Raw genomic sequence first — 16,878 nt, 5'->3', positions numbered from 1 at the left:
TAAAGCACACCAAAAACACAACTACCTAACAGTAAATACACTATTTACCACCTAACTACATCCAAATGAAAGTAATAACTTAGGGGGCGATTACGATGGCGGGTAGATCCGGGCCAGCGGTGGTCACCTGCGTCCCGGCAGTCCGGCGGGGATGATCAGCCCGCCATCCACACAGCAAAGAGCCCCCGCCATATTGTGATGGCAGGGGGGTCTGTGGCGGACAGAAAGACCGTCTGCAGCATTTCTGCCGGCGGAAAACATGGTTAATATGGTGGCGGAGTCTGCAAGACACTGCCATCGATATCATGATGCAGGCGAACACTAGCCTTTCTATGGCGGCATTGCCGCCATGGAAAGGCTCGCAGTCTTTGCTGTTGGGGCCTGTAGCCTGTAGCGGGCGGGTGGGGGGTGCACATGGCATGGAAAAAGTGGCAGGCACTGCGTGGTACCTGTTACCTGTGCATGTCAATGCACATTGTGCATTGCCAGCATTGTGGTGAGCACCACCCGCCACATCGCTGGGAATAGGGGATGCCACCGCCACGGTAGCAGTGGCATCCTGATTGCAGGTAAGGGATCATCGCACCCCTTGCGGACAGTCCACCATTCTTCTACGGTGGCAGGCGGACTGTGTCCTCCCGCCATCGGCCCCAAAGTTTAAATAAAGAAAATTAGTCGTGGCTATCTCAATGAGACGCAGCTCCCAACCGCGATCTGATCCCGGGCGAAATTACCCAAAACAACAGATATCAGTTACAGAATAGAACAGGTAAACAAAAATGGCAGGTTAAATATTATTATTAATCTTAAATAATATGAAAACATGCAATAAAGTTATAAATAAATAACAAATATATATTTTTTAAATGTAACAAATGTTTATATAAATTAAAAGAATATTATAAAATGTTTCCACATTGGTAATTTACAATATTAAATCATATATTATATATATTAATTATTATTATTAAATATTTATTTGTATTACTTACTATACTTTATAAATAAATGCATGAACTATATGCAAATGTTAAATAAATATGTACCTTTTTTCAAAAATAATAGAACCTTAACCAATGTAATTCATAATATTATTAATGATATACATATTAATAATATTAATGTAAAATATATCGTTTGTGGAAAAAATGTTCTGTAAAAATAATATTATGTTTTGTTAAATACAAGTATATTATAATGCAATCTTCTTTTTCAACAAATTATATTTTATATTATAAAATGTAAAACATGGATAAGTATTATACCAATATTATTTTGTATAAAAAAATGTTTGTCACAAACATGCAAAATACTATTTTATGTAACTAATTATCAATACGTATATTATAAAACATAACAATGTATAAATTATATGTTAAAAAATATATATTGTATACATTGTAATGTGTTTAAAAAATGTAATGCAAAAAAATAAAATATGTAAATATTTTCACCATATGTCTTCATCTATATAACATTTTCAAAATAAGATATAAGTGTTTCGTCTAACTATATATTAATAAAAATAAAGGGGTATATTATCATAGCGGGCAGATCACCACCGCCCATATGCAAAAAACTAAATAAACTCTATACATATATAATTTATTACTCCCACTAAATGTATTTTTAATTAATAAAAGCTTAAATATAACAAATAAATATAATGCACTTACTATTAAGGGGTCGATTCCGATCTCGGTTGGTCAGCCCTTCGAGACCTGTGAGTAGCCTTACCTTACGGCCGAATCGTACCAGGAGCATGACCGTCCGGGCGAGGAAGTACGATGCGGAAAGGTGCCAAATTCCTGACCGACACATACGCTGCGACTCCAACTACAACTTCCGTACGAGCCTGACCGGAAACACACAATTTGCACTGCACGGCACCTTAAGCACTGCAACTTCCGGCCGGTCAAGTACGATGCGTACTTCCTACGTTCCGGACGGGTCGCCACGTACAGGACGTCACAGCATCCGGTAGAACTGCATATCAGGTACGAACAGTGCCTGAAGACAATCCATGGCTTCAAGGCGGACCAGCCAGCAACAGATACGTCACGAAAGCGTCAAGTATCCAATCGCGCAGGTCATACCAGTCCTGTACATGTATGACCGGATCAGGAACAGACGTGGATGGTGCAGACGGTAAGTCAGACACCCACCATACAAATCAACAACAAATACCTGCCAAATGTCACACACACCCAAGGGGTCTAGACCCTGTCCACAAGCAACAAGCCTCCATAGGGGTCGCATGGTCACCACACCTGCTACCCCCACCCATAGGGGCATGTTGCCCAGAACTACTGCCACCCCCACCCATAGGGGCATGTTGCCTTTCACCACCACCACCACGCCGCCCATAGGGGCATGTTGCCTATCACTAGTGCCACCCCCACCCATATCTGTCATGTTGCCCACCACTACTGCCACCCCTACCCAGAGGGGCATGTTGCCCACCACTACTGCCACCCTCACCCAAAGGGGCATGTTGCCCACCACTACTGCCACCCCTACCCATAGCAGAAAGTTGCCCACCACTACTGCCACCCCTACCCATAGGGGCATATTGCGCATCACTGCTGCCAGTCCCACCCATAGGGGCATGTTGCCCACCACTACTGATACCCCCACCCATAGGGGCATGTTGCCTATCACTACTGCCACCCCCACCCATAGGGGCATGTTGCCCACCACTACTGCCACCCCCTTCGATATGTGTCATGTGCCCACCATTACTGCCACCCCCACCCATATGTGTCATGTTGCCCACCACTACTGCCACCCTCACCCATATGCATCATGTTGCCCACCACTACTGCCACCCCTACCCATAGGGGCATGTTGCTTATCACTACTGCCACACCTACCCATATGTGTAATGTTGCCCACCACAACTGCCACCCCCACCCATATTTTTCATGTTGCCCACCACTAGTGCCACCCCTACGGGCATGTTGTCTATCACTACTGCCACCCCTACACATATGTGTCATGTTGCCCACCACTACTGCCACCCCCACCCATATGTGTCATGTTGCCCACCACTACTGTCACCCCTACCCATAGGGGCATGTTGCCCACCACTACTGCCACCCGTACCCATATGTGCCATGTTGCCCACCATTACTGCCACCCATACCCATAGGGGCATGTTGCCCACCACTACTGCCACTCCCACCCATATTGTTATTGTTATTGTTATTGTTATTGTTACTTTAATTTGTATAGCGCCAGCTTACCTGCAGGTCTCAAGACGCTTTCAGACCAAAAGACACAACAATTCCCAGCTAGAAAAGGAGTAGAATAACCAGGAAGTTAAAAGGGACCTAAGGCTTCTCTGAATAGAGTTGTTTTCAACTGCTTTCTAAACTGTAAGAGATTGGTCTCTTTACGAAGTGTGTCTGGCAATTTGTTCCACAGCTGTGGTATTAGTGTGGAAAAAGATCTTCCACCCTTTGTTGCCAGATTAAACCGAGGGCAAACCTTCAGCTGAGCGTTCAAAGATCTGAGTGATCGTTTAGGGATATAAGGCATCAAGCGGTCTTTTATATAGACCGGTGCTTGTCCATATATTGCCTTATGTGCTACACACAGGCTCTTAAACACCACCCTCTGTTTCACAGGGAGCCAGTGGAGCCTAAGCAATAAGGGGGAGACATGAGCTCTTCTAGGAAGATTGAAAATTAACCGTGCCGCATCGTTCATGACAGCCTGCAATCTCTTGAGCAGACTATTTGGCAAGCCTAAATAAAGGGCGTTGCCATAGTCCAATCGTGATATAATTGTGGCTGAGACTACCGTGCGGAGCATCGATTGGGATAGAAGAGGAACTAGTTTACGCAGTTGCCTGATTAAACCAATGCACTTACCAACTACCGTAGAGATCTGGGCAGACATAGATAGGTCACAATCGATTTTTATGCCCAATCTTTTTACATTTGCTTCTGGTAGTGGAGTAGGACCGAGTTCTTGCGGCCAATACAGATCACCCCAAGGTGACATACCAGTAGAAACCACCAAGACTTTCGTCTTTTCGGGATTAATTTTCAATAGATTGATGGTCTTCCAACTGACTGTATACCTGAGGACTTCTAACACATGTGCCTGGGCCGTAGTGGAGTTCTCAATGCTAAAAAGCAATTGAGTGTCGTCGGCGTAATTAAACACTCGACAACCCATGTGCATTAAAGACTCAATCAGGGGTTGTAGGTAGAGATTGAAAAGTAGTGGCGATAATGCTGAGCCCTGCGGGACTCCACACTCCACCATCCCCACCTCAGAGAGATCACCTCCCTGTTGAATCCTCTGTTGCCTCCCTGTTAGAAAGGATTCTAGCCATTTATAGGCGGGACCCTTTATTCCGGCTCTGGCCAATCTTTCCAGAAGCAGGTCATGGCTGACAGTATCGAACGCCGCTGACAGGTCTAAAAGTATCAGGGCGCTCGGTTTCCTACTGTCAGCCATGCCTCTAAGTTCATCAAGCACCGAGAGCATCACTAACTCGGTGCTATGGTGTGCACGAAAGCCCGCCTGACGGCCATGAAGGAAATTGTGAGATTCCAGAAAGGAAGAAAGATCTTGCAGCACATGTTGTTCTAAAATTTTAGATATAAATGGTAGTTGGGAAATCGGTCGGTAATTTTTCAAAATGGCTGAATCCGCTCCGGGTTTCTTTAGCAAAGGTCTTACCCGAGCCTCCTTCAGACTAGGTGGAAGATATCCCTCCAACAAAGACAAATTAAGAAAGGAAACAATATGATTTTCCAGGATGGTCCTCGCCGCCCGGAAAACCCTAGGGGGACAAGGGTCTGCTGGCGAACCTGATTTAATATTGTTAATCAATTGCTCAAGCTTTGTAGAATTAATTTCAGAAAAGCTTGAAATGATATAATCTTGAGGGATTTCAGTATTCTGCAGTGGAATAAATCCACTTGTATTATTTTTAATCTCTGAGAGAATCGTTTGCACTTTCTCTGAGAAATACTGCTGAAAGATGTTACAATCAATCTTTATATCAGCTTTAGCCGGTATTTTTGTTAGTTCTCTCAAGATAGTGAAAGTTTCCTTCTGAACATTTTGCGCCTGCTTTATACGAGTGTCAAAGTATTCTGCTTTGGCTATCAGAATCAATTAATTATAGGCGTTTAATTTGCTTTTGTAGAGGTCGCGATCAATTCCTTCTTTTGTCTTCCTCCAAAACCTTTCCACACGACGAAGCTCTTTCTTATGTTCTCTCAGAAAGGGGGTAAACCACGGCGCCCCTTTCTCCGACCCTTTAACTTTTTGGAGCCTCTCCGGGGCAATCTGATCGGTCGCCTGAGTTAAATCTTGAGCTAGATTCCGATAGTCCTGCTCAAGTTTGCCGCTAAGAGGATTAATACAGTATGGAAGAGTGTCTGTCAAGGTTTGTAAATCAACCTTCTTCCATTGGCGAACTTTCTTTACTTCTTGGGCTTTGGTTGCGAAAATTCCATTAATGGGAATGGCACAATTTATCAGATAATGGTCTGACCTCACGCAAGGTAAAATGTCTTCAACCATCGCATCAAGATTCGAGATCCAGACAAGATCAAGCGTGTGTCCCTTATTATGCGTGGGACCTACAACCAACTGCTTCAGGCCGATAGAAGACATAGAAACCTCCAATTGTCGAGATATCGAATCCTTAGGCTTTTTTTCCCAGTGTAGATTGAAATCAGCGGTTATCACTACCTTTTGGAATCTAGTACAGATATCTGATAAAATAGAGAAGAGGAGGTCATTAAACATTGAAGTGGTATTAGGGGGCCGGTAAATTGTGAGAAGCGCAAGGCATGAGTTGTTAAAAATCACCTTTAATCCAAGTAGGTCTGCCAGATCCACCGATTCCCCTATGAGATTTTCAACTCTCAAAGACTTTTTAAATAGAATTGCAACTCCACCACCACGTGCGTTATTGGCTCGATTATGCCAAACCGCATCATGCTCTACGGGAAGGGCTGCTATGATATCCGATACCGAATTATCAGTTTCCGTCAAGGTTAGAATATCTATATCTCCCTCTTGCAAGAGGGTAAATATTTCCAAATGATGCTTATGGAGAGCTCGTGTATTTAGGTTCCCTACCTTCAAGGAGGGATGGTCTAAATTGGAATTTACTTTAATGGGTTTCAAGACCTGCATATCTTTTAGCATGGTAATCATCTTTGGGCTCAACCTCCCCTTATTGGAGTTTAAGCCATGTAAAATATCAGACGAGTACATAATGCTACGACCAAGAGTCCGGGCCCCGGGGCCCGTTCGTGCACGGACGGGCACAGACGGGCTGGACTCTGGCGTGACTCCGGCGTGCTCCCGCTGCGCGCAACCGCTGCGCGCTGCCATAGCCGTTTAAGTAGCTTGCAGTATTTCCGCCGCCTAGCACGCTGCCCCGAAAGGTGCTACCGTGAAAAAGTTACTCCCAAGATGGCGCTGCCTATCCAGGACGAGGGAAGAAAGCCCGCAAAATGCGGTGAATAAACAATTATAGAGCAAGTGAGTGGCGCTAAAAATAGGGTACCAGTAACATAATATTAAATTAAATACAAAAACAGGTTATTAAAAAAGTGTTCTCAGTTCGAGTCTGCTAAAAAAGAAAACGCTACTGATCGAGCGCTGCGCTAGAAATTTAGGTCTTGCCTGGTCAGAGGTCCGAAACCAAAATCCAACCCCCTTAAGTAGCTTGCAGTATTTCCGCCGCCTAGCACGCTGCCCTGAAAGGTGCTACCGTGAAAAAGTTACTCCCAAGATGGCGCTGCCTATCCAGGACGAGGGAAGAAAGCCCGCAAAATGCGGTGAATAAACAATTATAGAGCAAGTGAGTGGCGGTAAAACAGGGTACAAGTAACATAATATTAAATTAAATACAAAAACGGGTTATTAAAAAAGTGTTCTCAGTTCGAGTCTGCTAAAAAAGAAAACGCTACTGATCGAGCGCTGCACTAGAAATTTAGGTCTTGCCTGGTCAGAGGTCCGAAACCAAAATCCAACCCCCTTAAGTAGCTTGCAGTATTTCCGCCGCCTAGCACGCTGCCCTGAAAGGTGCTACCGGGAAAAAGTTACTCCCAAGATGGCGCTGCCTATCCAGGACGAGGGAAGAAAGCCCGCAAAATGCGGTGAATAAACAATTATAGTGCAAGTGAGTGGCGCTAAAAACGGTACAAGTAAAATAATATTAAATTAAATACAAAAACGGGTTATTAAAAAAGTGTTCTCAGTTCGAGTCTGCTAAAAAAGAAAACGCTACTGATCGAGCGCTGCGCTAGAAATTTAGGTCTTGCCTGGTCAGAGGTGTCATGTTGCCCACTACTACTGCCACCCCTACCCATAGGGGCATGTTGCCCACCTCTAGTGCTACCCCCACCCATATGTGTCATGTTGCCCACACCTACTAGCACCACTACCCATAGGGGCATGTTGCCCACCACTACTGTCACCCCACCCATATGTGTCATGTTGCCCACCACTACTGCTACCCCCACCCATATGTGTCATGTTGCCCATCACTACTGCCACCCCCACCCATAGGGGCATGTTGCCCTCCACTACTGCTACCCCCACCCATAGGGGCAAGTTGCCTATCACTACTGCCACCCCCACCCATAGGGGTCTCTGTGTCTAACAACATTGACACCCCCAAACATAGGATGGGTGATGCGCCACGCATCCATCATACATCAACTTCAGGTGTATTAGCCAAATACACTCCCCATAACATCATGACAACAGTGTGTAGTGTTTGACAAATACCCCCAACAGTAAATATGAGTTAGAACACACAGTGTAACCACCATCACATGTGTGACCAAAACCAGAGTGTGGGCTACACAAGTCAAGCTTCACAATAGCACTATGCCAATGTGATCCAAATCCCCATCACTATGTAGATCCTATGTGAAATGTGTGGGCACAAACTGCAGCAAAAGTTGAGCAAAAGTTGAGCATTGTGGCAAAGGGTGTAAATCCCCCCATCATCACAGTGACCTAAAAGTAAGTGTCATCATGGAAATAGCTTCAAATGTCAAACAGCATGTATGAGTCCTGGTCGCAGTAAATGACACACATTCTGTGCCAAAGTAGTGGTTGTTTTATGAGAGTAGGGAATGCACACCATTTCCTTGATCCAATCATGTTTCGTTTTGAATTTTGTCCTTCCTTCGTAGTTTTGCGTGCAGAATAGGTTTATAGGCATGCCCCACTGCCATAAGTTAAGAAACTTAGCAAAGAAATGGGACTACATAGCCCCAAAGCCAATTGCACAGCATCATGCCGCAACATTTGCGTGCATGTATTTTCAACGCTTACATCCATTATTTAATTTTTCACTCTTAATCATATTTTTAGTCCATGCTTCAATGTATTCATACTCTTGTAAATCCATAATCCATGGTGCAGTGTAAGGCCAATTTTCAAGTTTCTAGTATTCAAATCGTGCCCATCCGGGCTACTTTAAAAAGAATACGATCAGTGCCAGAAGTCCGTCACAAGCAAAGATGTATTATTAGTTAAAAACCCAATGCATTTCGGGCTATTCCATGCCCTTCCTCAGGGGTCTCTGTAAACAATCATAATACAATGTTATGTTATGTTATGTTAATCAAATTTTTTGAGCGCACAGCTGCCCCAGCAAAGGGGCGTCCCGGCGCTATATCAAACAGAGCAACACAACAGACAACAACTAGGAAAAGAGCTGGCTTTAGTAGGGCAATGGGAAAAGATAAGTTTTAACTGCTTTCCTGAATGAAAAGAGATCTTCTAGAGATCGAATATGGACAGGAAGCGCGTTCCAGAGCTTAGAAGCCAGCACTGTGAACGATCGACCACCCAGTCTACATTTTTGGAAACGTGGGACAAGAGCTAGTTTCTGACCTGCAGAGCGCAGACTGCGTGAAGGGATGTACAGAGTCAAAAGATGCTGAAGGATGGTAGGGGTCTCAGTAATAAGAATTTTGAACGCAACACAGAGGGTCTTAAACTCTATGCGTCTAATTACTGGTAGCCAGTGCAGTTTAGAGATTGTACTGCGGGCCGAACAGAAGCGAGGTAGGCCCACCAGAACCCTGGCGGCTGCATTCTGGACTCGTTGGAGTCGCATAATCTCCGCCTGGTTGGCGCCTAAAAACAGCGAGCTAGCATAATCCAGCCTGGATAAAACACTAGCTTGGATCACCATCTGGCGTGTGGGGGCATCGAAAAATTTGAGGATAGGCCTCAAACCCCGCAGGATGCCAAAGCACATGGCTGCTACCTTCTTAGTATGACATGCGAAGGTTAATTTAGAATCTAACCACACACCGAGGTTTTTTAGCTCGGTAACGGGTTTTGTGGGAGGACCAAGTTCATTAGGCCACCAACTCGCACCCCACAGATCAGGGCGGTTCCCTATTACCATCACTTCGGTTTTGAGGGCGTTGAGCTGTAAACAATTGGCTGTAAGCCAACTGGCAACAGCCCTCAAACCATCCGCGAAGTTAGATGCCGATGTATCAGGGTCCCCGTTGAGGACCACCGCTAGCTGGGTATCATCGGCGTATGATACCATTGTGAGACCCCAACTCTTCGCGACCTCCGCCAAAGGTTGTACATATAAGTTGAAGAGAGTGGGGCTCAACGCCGATCCCTGCGGAACTCCTTGGGTGATGGTATAAGACTTAGATCTGAAAGGTGGAACCACTACCTGAAAGGATCTGTCCGAGAGGAACGATTGGAGCCAATCCAGCGCCTTGCCAGATATGCCAGCCTCACCGAGCCTTTGAATAAGAATGGCATGGGATACAGTGTTGAAGGCGGCACTAAGGTCTAACAAGACCAGTGCCGCCGTTTGACCTGCATCTAGTACAGAGCGGAGATGTTCAATCATGTAAAGGAGTGCCGTCTCAGTACTATGCCCAGATCTAAAACCATTCTGTGTAGGATCCAGTAGGTGTGCAGAGGTCAGATGTTTTGTTAAGATGTTGTTTACATGAGCCTCTGTGATCTTTGTCACCCATGGAAGGAGGGAAATAGGTCTGTAACTCTCCGGTTTAAGCGGATCCAAACCAGGCTTCTTTATGATGGGCTTGACACAGGTGGCCTTCCAGCTGGGTGGGACCAACCCAGTGGTAAGGGATTGATCCACAAGATGTCAAATAGGAGGAAGGATAACAGACGCAGAGTCCAAAAACTGGACTGGTCTCAGAGGGTCATCTGGTGAACCAGACTTAACCTTGGCCGCAAGGAGACTGAACTCCTGTTCGGAAGGTAAAAGGAACGAGGCCAAGCACTGTGAGGTACGCAGTGTAAAAGACGTACTGTCAGGATCGACTTTGGGAAAAGAGCGATGGATAGCATTTACTTTTTCCACAAAGAAGCTAGCTAACGACTCACAGTGAGCAAGGGAGCAAATCTCTGTGCTGGGAAGTCTGTTCAATGTGATCTCCTTCAAGACTTTAAAAACCAGTTTGGATGGATTGGGACTCGCCTGGAACTCCAAAGCATAGTAGTCAGCTCGAGCCCGGCAGACAGCTCTGTGATACACCTTTACCTCAGCAAGGTAACGCACCTTCAGTTCACCGTCGTAGTTCTTCCTCCAAGCTCTTTCGGCTCGACGGCAGATGGCTTTGGCCCTCCTAAGCGTCTCCGAATACCAGGGAGTAGGCTGAGAAGAGCGACTTCTACTCCAGCTAGCCGGGATTAGTGCATCAAGCGCTTGAACGATCCAATCGCACAGGGCGTTATACCCCGTTGCGACGTCATCCGTAAAAACCAGAGGTGAGATGGCCAATAGATGATGAAAGTCCTCCAGTTTGAGCTTTTTCCAGGGTCGCCTGAAAGTTGTTTTGTCGGGCTTCCCTGTAGAACGTGTTGGCATTGTAACAAAAAGCTCAATGAGGTGGTGGTCGCTCCAACCCATAGGTCTGGGGGGAGAAACTTCGGCCATTTGAAGATTTGTAAGAACCGGGTCAAGAATATGACCACCCTCATGGGTAGGATGACGGACCAGTTGGAGCAGTTGAACTGCTTCAAGATCGTCAAGCAGACCTCTAACCATTGGTAACTCCGTGGCATCAAAGTGGATGTTAAGATCGCCAATGATGGTGATATTGGAGGCGGATAAAGACAGAGAGCTGACCAGCTCAGGGAGAGCTTTCCTGAAAGCGCAGTCACTTCCCGGGGGTCGGTATATCAAGAGGCCCGACAATGTTAGGGTCTGACCGATGCTGATGGAGAAATGGGCGCACTCGGCGCCAGCCAGGTCCATGGGCTTCCAGATACAGGCATGGCAAGTTTTAAAGGCCACAGCTATGCCACCTCCTCTCCCCTTACGGTTTAGTGTATAGATTGCGTAACCCGGGGGAAGTGCCAGATTGATAATGGCTGTGTCTTCATCTCCTAGCCAGGTCGCCGTCATAAAGAAGACATCAGGGCCTTCTAACGAGATAAGCTCAAAAATATCTCGGTAATGTTTTGGGAGGGATCTCACATTATGGTGCCAGATTTTAATGGCATTAGGAGGAGGGAGTTCCTTCCTCCGCTGTGATAATGCCTGACTAGGGGCCATCACTGGTGTCGGAAGTTCCTACCGACCACATGGGCAGGTATAGGGACCACTCAGAGGATGATGGGACGAGTGAGAGCAAATAGGCAGATTATGTCTAATCTGGCAAAGGGCATGACTAGAATATCGATAAGTCATGATAAAATTACCCACAGAGTCCGGCCGCGGCCCGCGCGTCCTTAGCGCGGACGAGCGCAGACGGGCAGGACTCTGGCACGACTCCGGCACAGCGCAGGCGTCACCACTGCGCGTCCCGCTGCGCGGAGGGGGACGACTTTAAATAGGCACTCCCCGGAAGAAGGACGAGCGTCAGAACGCTCCAAGATGGCGCCCGCCGAATTGAACTAGTGCCCAAAGCTAGATGGCGCTACAAAACGGAGCCCCAAACCTCCCACAGACCCAGGACCCACCAAAACGGTGGTGAAGCTTCCTTTAAATGCAGTAAGTGGAGGGGGACTACAATAAATAATTAGCACTTCATTTTTAAGAAAAATATAGTGCAACATGTTCACAATAATCACGTGTATTAACGAAAACGAGCTCGTTTGATACTGCATTTCAATCATTCTTCCTATGTGTTCCTCTAATACATTACATCAATCTCCTCATCTCCAGTTGTAAACCGGCATGCACCCGCCCTTGTATTCCTACCGCTTAACCTCTGCAAGTCATCAGAGTGTAACACCCATATTCAGATCCTATTCGTATTCCCAATCCCATTCGTCTTACCCTCCTACGGAACCAATTGCTAACATTTTAACTAGTTTCAATATGCATGTCGTATTACCATTACCGCTCGTAAAAAACACAAGGTTTCACTCTTATACTGTACATTAGATGTTTAAATGCAAGTGTTTCTTTCTCTTAATCAGCGTACCTCTTTGCTTGTCTATCGCCGCCTTTCATTCCCACTTTGTGCCTCCAACGGTAAATCTTTCAGTTCCCGCCCACTCTCTTAAGTGCCTTTCGCCCCTAACTCTCCTTCCCGATTGGCTCATCACACCCTAAGATCCCCGCCTTGCTGCGACCTCTAAACGAACTACCTTTCCCAAAATCCACTCCTTCAATATAACAACGTGTTACATGATAATTTTATATTGTTTCCAAACAAAACATGTCCACATTCTCAAGTCCGTATATTTTCATGTGCCATCTTCATATGACTCGCGGCGAACTTCGATATTTTCTCTGACCATAAGATCCGGTTCATATTTATGATATCCTTATCACATTCGCTCTTTTTATTGCGGGTGCAATCCCTGGTTAGGGCTATAGTTAAGATATGTTTTATGAGAGTAGGGAATGCACACCATTTCCTTGATCCAATCATGTTTCGTTTTGAATTTTGTCCTTCCTTCGTAGTTTTGCGTGCAGAATAGGTTTATAGGCATGCCCCACTGCCATAAGTTAAGAAACTTAGCAAAGAAATGGGACTACATAGCCCCAAAGCCAATTGCACAGCATCATGCCGCAACATTTGCGTGCATGTATTTTCAACGCTTACATCCATTATTTAATTTTTCACTCTTAATCATATTTTTAGTCCATGCTTCAATGTATTCATACTCTTGTAAATCCATAATCCATGGTGCAGTGTAAGGCCAATTTTCAAGTTTCTAGTATTCAAATCGTGCCCCATCGTGGGGCAAAGTAGTGGTTATGTCACATACCCACAGAGTTGTGGTGAGGCAAACAGTGCAGTGAAACACAACATACACTCGGCCAGGTGCAGACAAGCAACACCCATGGGGCCTGACATTGCATACAGTGTACAAGACACAAAAGCAGAAGTGACCATCAAAATGCATACACACATCTCGAAACTAGACACACAAAGTAATACAAAGCAATACATCCTGTGTAGACTGTAGATGTCAGTCCACAAAATCCAATTCCATGGCAGCAATGGGACAGGACAACCAGGAACAATGTACAGAATGATGACATATGACTCATAGGGACAGCAGGGAAATAAACTAAACAACATCCAGACAATTGCCCACAACAGCAATTCCAATGCACTGGGCAGATGCACAAATACCAACAGGCAACCTCACACTGCACATCTCACATAGCATGTGTGTGTGTGACTCAGTATCCCCAGGCAACTACACAACACATGAGGGTGGCTGAACCACAATGACACAGATGTGGACACAGTGCCACACAAAAGTAAGCCATCAATTATGCAACCCTTAGTGGGCAATCAGGCATCGTGATATGATAGGGATACCAACAGACACATTTGACACAAGCTGGAATGAACATCAACTGAAACAGCATGAGACAGACCCACAACAGCACTACTGGTGTCCTGTGACACAAACGGACATCACACCTGCACAAACACCAATCACTCAGCATGGCACGTCAACCAGGGACAAAAGGGAGCTAGGGGCCCAGACATGTAACAATTCACATCTGTCCACCCTCAACACCACACACCCTGAACTGCACTGATGTGCATCACTGTAGCCCACATGGACCAGTAACATTGCACTTTGAGCCGTGATAAACACAGTAATGTTGTGAGGATCTAAGGTGCACAGACTCATCACACAAGGACAGTCTACAAACACGGTGAATGACAAACACACTGCACAGTATGTGGTACATGGCCATGACGTCAGACCTTCATTGACCTTAGCAAGCCCTGACACAGTTCCAGGACAATGCAGAAGCCAAGCAGAACCACAAGGCACACATGCAGAAACCTGCCAACATTGCAACTCTGACCCTGACGGGTGGGAGCAGAGCCACACATACACACACACACATGTCTGAATCACTGAAAGGTACCACCAATGGACATCTACATGATACTGCGAACAAACATGTGCTCAAGGTAGCCCTGACTGTGTAACATCTGCGTCTGACCACAACATCACCACTAAGAACTGACAAATCCTAATGATGACACACACATGAACAGTAGCACCCACATATCTGGTATAGTGTATGAAATTACATGTATATATATTTTTTTGCCATAGCAAGAACGTTTTTATAATCGCTCAAACGTACGGAATTTAAACTGTACAAATACTTATTTTGAATGTGAGAAGGAACGTATGTGAAAGGGCGATGTTCCCAACTCCACATTAAGATTGTAGCAATTATCAATCATAACATCTTTTTTTTACTGTCTTTTAAATGTAGAGCTTCAGGGTGCATTATGTCCCAGCATGTGGTGAAAAACACACTGGTGAAAGAAAGTTGAGCTACGAATATTCTTTACAGTCACTCTGTCACTTCTTCTCTCCTTTGATAAAAAAATTACACACTATGTTAACTTCCTTTTTATCTTACAGGTTGTGTTTCACAAATTGGCGTCCCCCACACCCAACACCTCTAAAACTCTATGTTCGAGGATTCTGCCATGATGCGCAGCCATCATAACAACTTCTAAGACAGCTGCTTCGACACGTGGTGCACCCTTTTTGAATCACGCCAATGGCACAAGGTGAGCAAAGAAGCTTGTTTCTGAAACAACGACAAGTCATCAGTGAAAGGAGAAAGTGGGACTATACTATTACTAACTCTTTATACTATCTTTCAGATCACTAAAGTAGAGGGTGCACTATGAACCAGCACTTGCTTGGACACACAACGGAGGCAAAAGGTGAGCTACGAGTATTTTCTCCAGTATTAACTGCTCCATCTATAACTTTCTCTCTTCCACGTTTTAATGTCGTTTTTTCTCTCTTTCTCTTTCTCACTTTCTCTCACATCGTTCCTCTTTCTCTTTTAAAGTTATGGACGTGCTGTCCACTCTGCCGTGCACAACATAAGCTAAGAACAAGTAGTGAGCTCTGTTGGCCACAGTGAAGCCAGCTTCGACACGTAGTGCACCCTCTTTGAATCACGCCAATGTCACTTGGTGAGCAAAGAAGCTTGTTTCCGAAACAATAACAAGTTATCTGTGAAAGGAGAGAGTGGGTAGTGTCCAGCACATTCACTGCGTAGAAATATAAAATTACCTCCGAGCAGTGAGAATAGATAGATTACAACAGTCTGATGAACAGATCTACAAGCTTCTTGCGCCACTTTTGTGTCACTTTTAACATGCGAAAATTAGTGCAAGGACCTTGTAAATCTGCCTCTGAGTTCTCAAGAAAACACTCACCTCCAGACTCTGCGATTCAATGAGGTGCAACAGTCTAGGTACGCAGGGGCAGGTCTACAAGAAGGTGCCGCAGCGTGGCACTGTAAGCCCTTTGGCTGCACCACGCTGCAGCACTTTCAGAGCGTAGGAATGCGACATATTTACAAGAATATGTCGCATTCCTGTGCTCTCCCCACCGCTAGCGCACAAACAGCTGCCATGCGCCGGAGCAGGCACCCTTGCACCATGGTACAAGGATGCTTGCGCCAAGGGGAGATTGTATTTGTGCAGAAAGGGGCACCTTCCTGCACAAAAACAATCACTAAAGGCTTTTTTCTCTTTCAATGCGTGCTTAGAATGTAGCACGCATTGAAAGAGGAAAAAAACAAGGAGAAATGAAAACATTTGTCCTCGTTGCGCCTTACTATGCCACCTCCAAGGTGGCGTAGCATTCAGACGCATCTCCAGATTTACGATTTCTCGTAAATCTGGAGATGTGTTTTGTTCCAGGGTTGTTGCGTGGGAACACCCACAGCAACATCCATGAAACACCCCTTCACCGCAAAGCGCTGCATGTGAAGGGGCCATATTTACAAGGAGAGGAAAAGTCACGCAGGGTGGCTTTTCCTCTCCTTGTAAATATAAAGGAGTCCCCTGCGCCACCAGTATGTCACAAAAAGTGATGTACTGGTGGCACAGGGGGCTTGTAAATCTGCCCAGCAATATTGAGAACTCACCGCTATGCAGTGGGATTGTATGTGATATACTACTTTGAAAGAAAAACAGCGCACAGACACCTCCTTACAGTGGAAGTTGAAAAAATACATTATCCTGAGTATGCAAATAAATAAAGTAAAAATATACGCGTGCAGTTGTATGTACTATGCTATTACTAACTGTATATACTATCTTTCAGATCACTAGAGGGTGCACTATCAACCAGCACATGCTTGGACACACAACAGAGGCAAAAGGTGAGCTACGAGTATTTTCTCCAGTATTAACAGCTCCATCTATAACTTTTTCTCTCCCACGTTTAAATTAAGTTTTTTCTCTCTTTCTCTTTCTCACTCTCTCTCACATCGTTTCTCTTTCTCTTTTAAAGTTATGGATATTGCTGTCCACTCCGCCATGTAAAACGTTAGGTGACTTCAATTTGTGAACTCTGTTGGCCACAGTGTTTACAGAAGGTAAGCAGAGCGGCCTAGATATA

The sequence above is a fragment of the Lissotriton helveticus genome, chromosome 4_1 (genome assembly GCF_964261635.1).
Source record: "Lissotriton helveticus chromosome 4_1, aLisHel1.1, whole genome shotgun sequence".
NCBI lineage: Eukaryota > Metazoa > Chordata > Amphibia > Caudata > Salamandridae > Lissotriton > Lissotriton helveticus.
Note: the sequence above shows the minus strand (reverse complement) of the source record.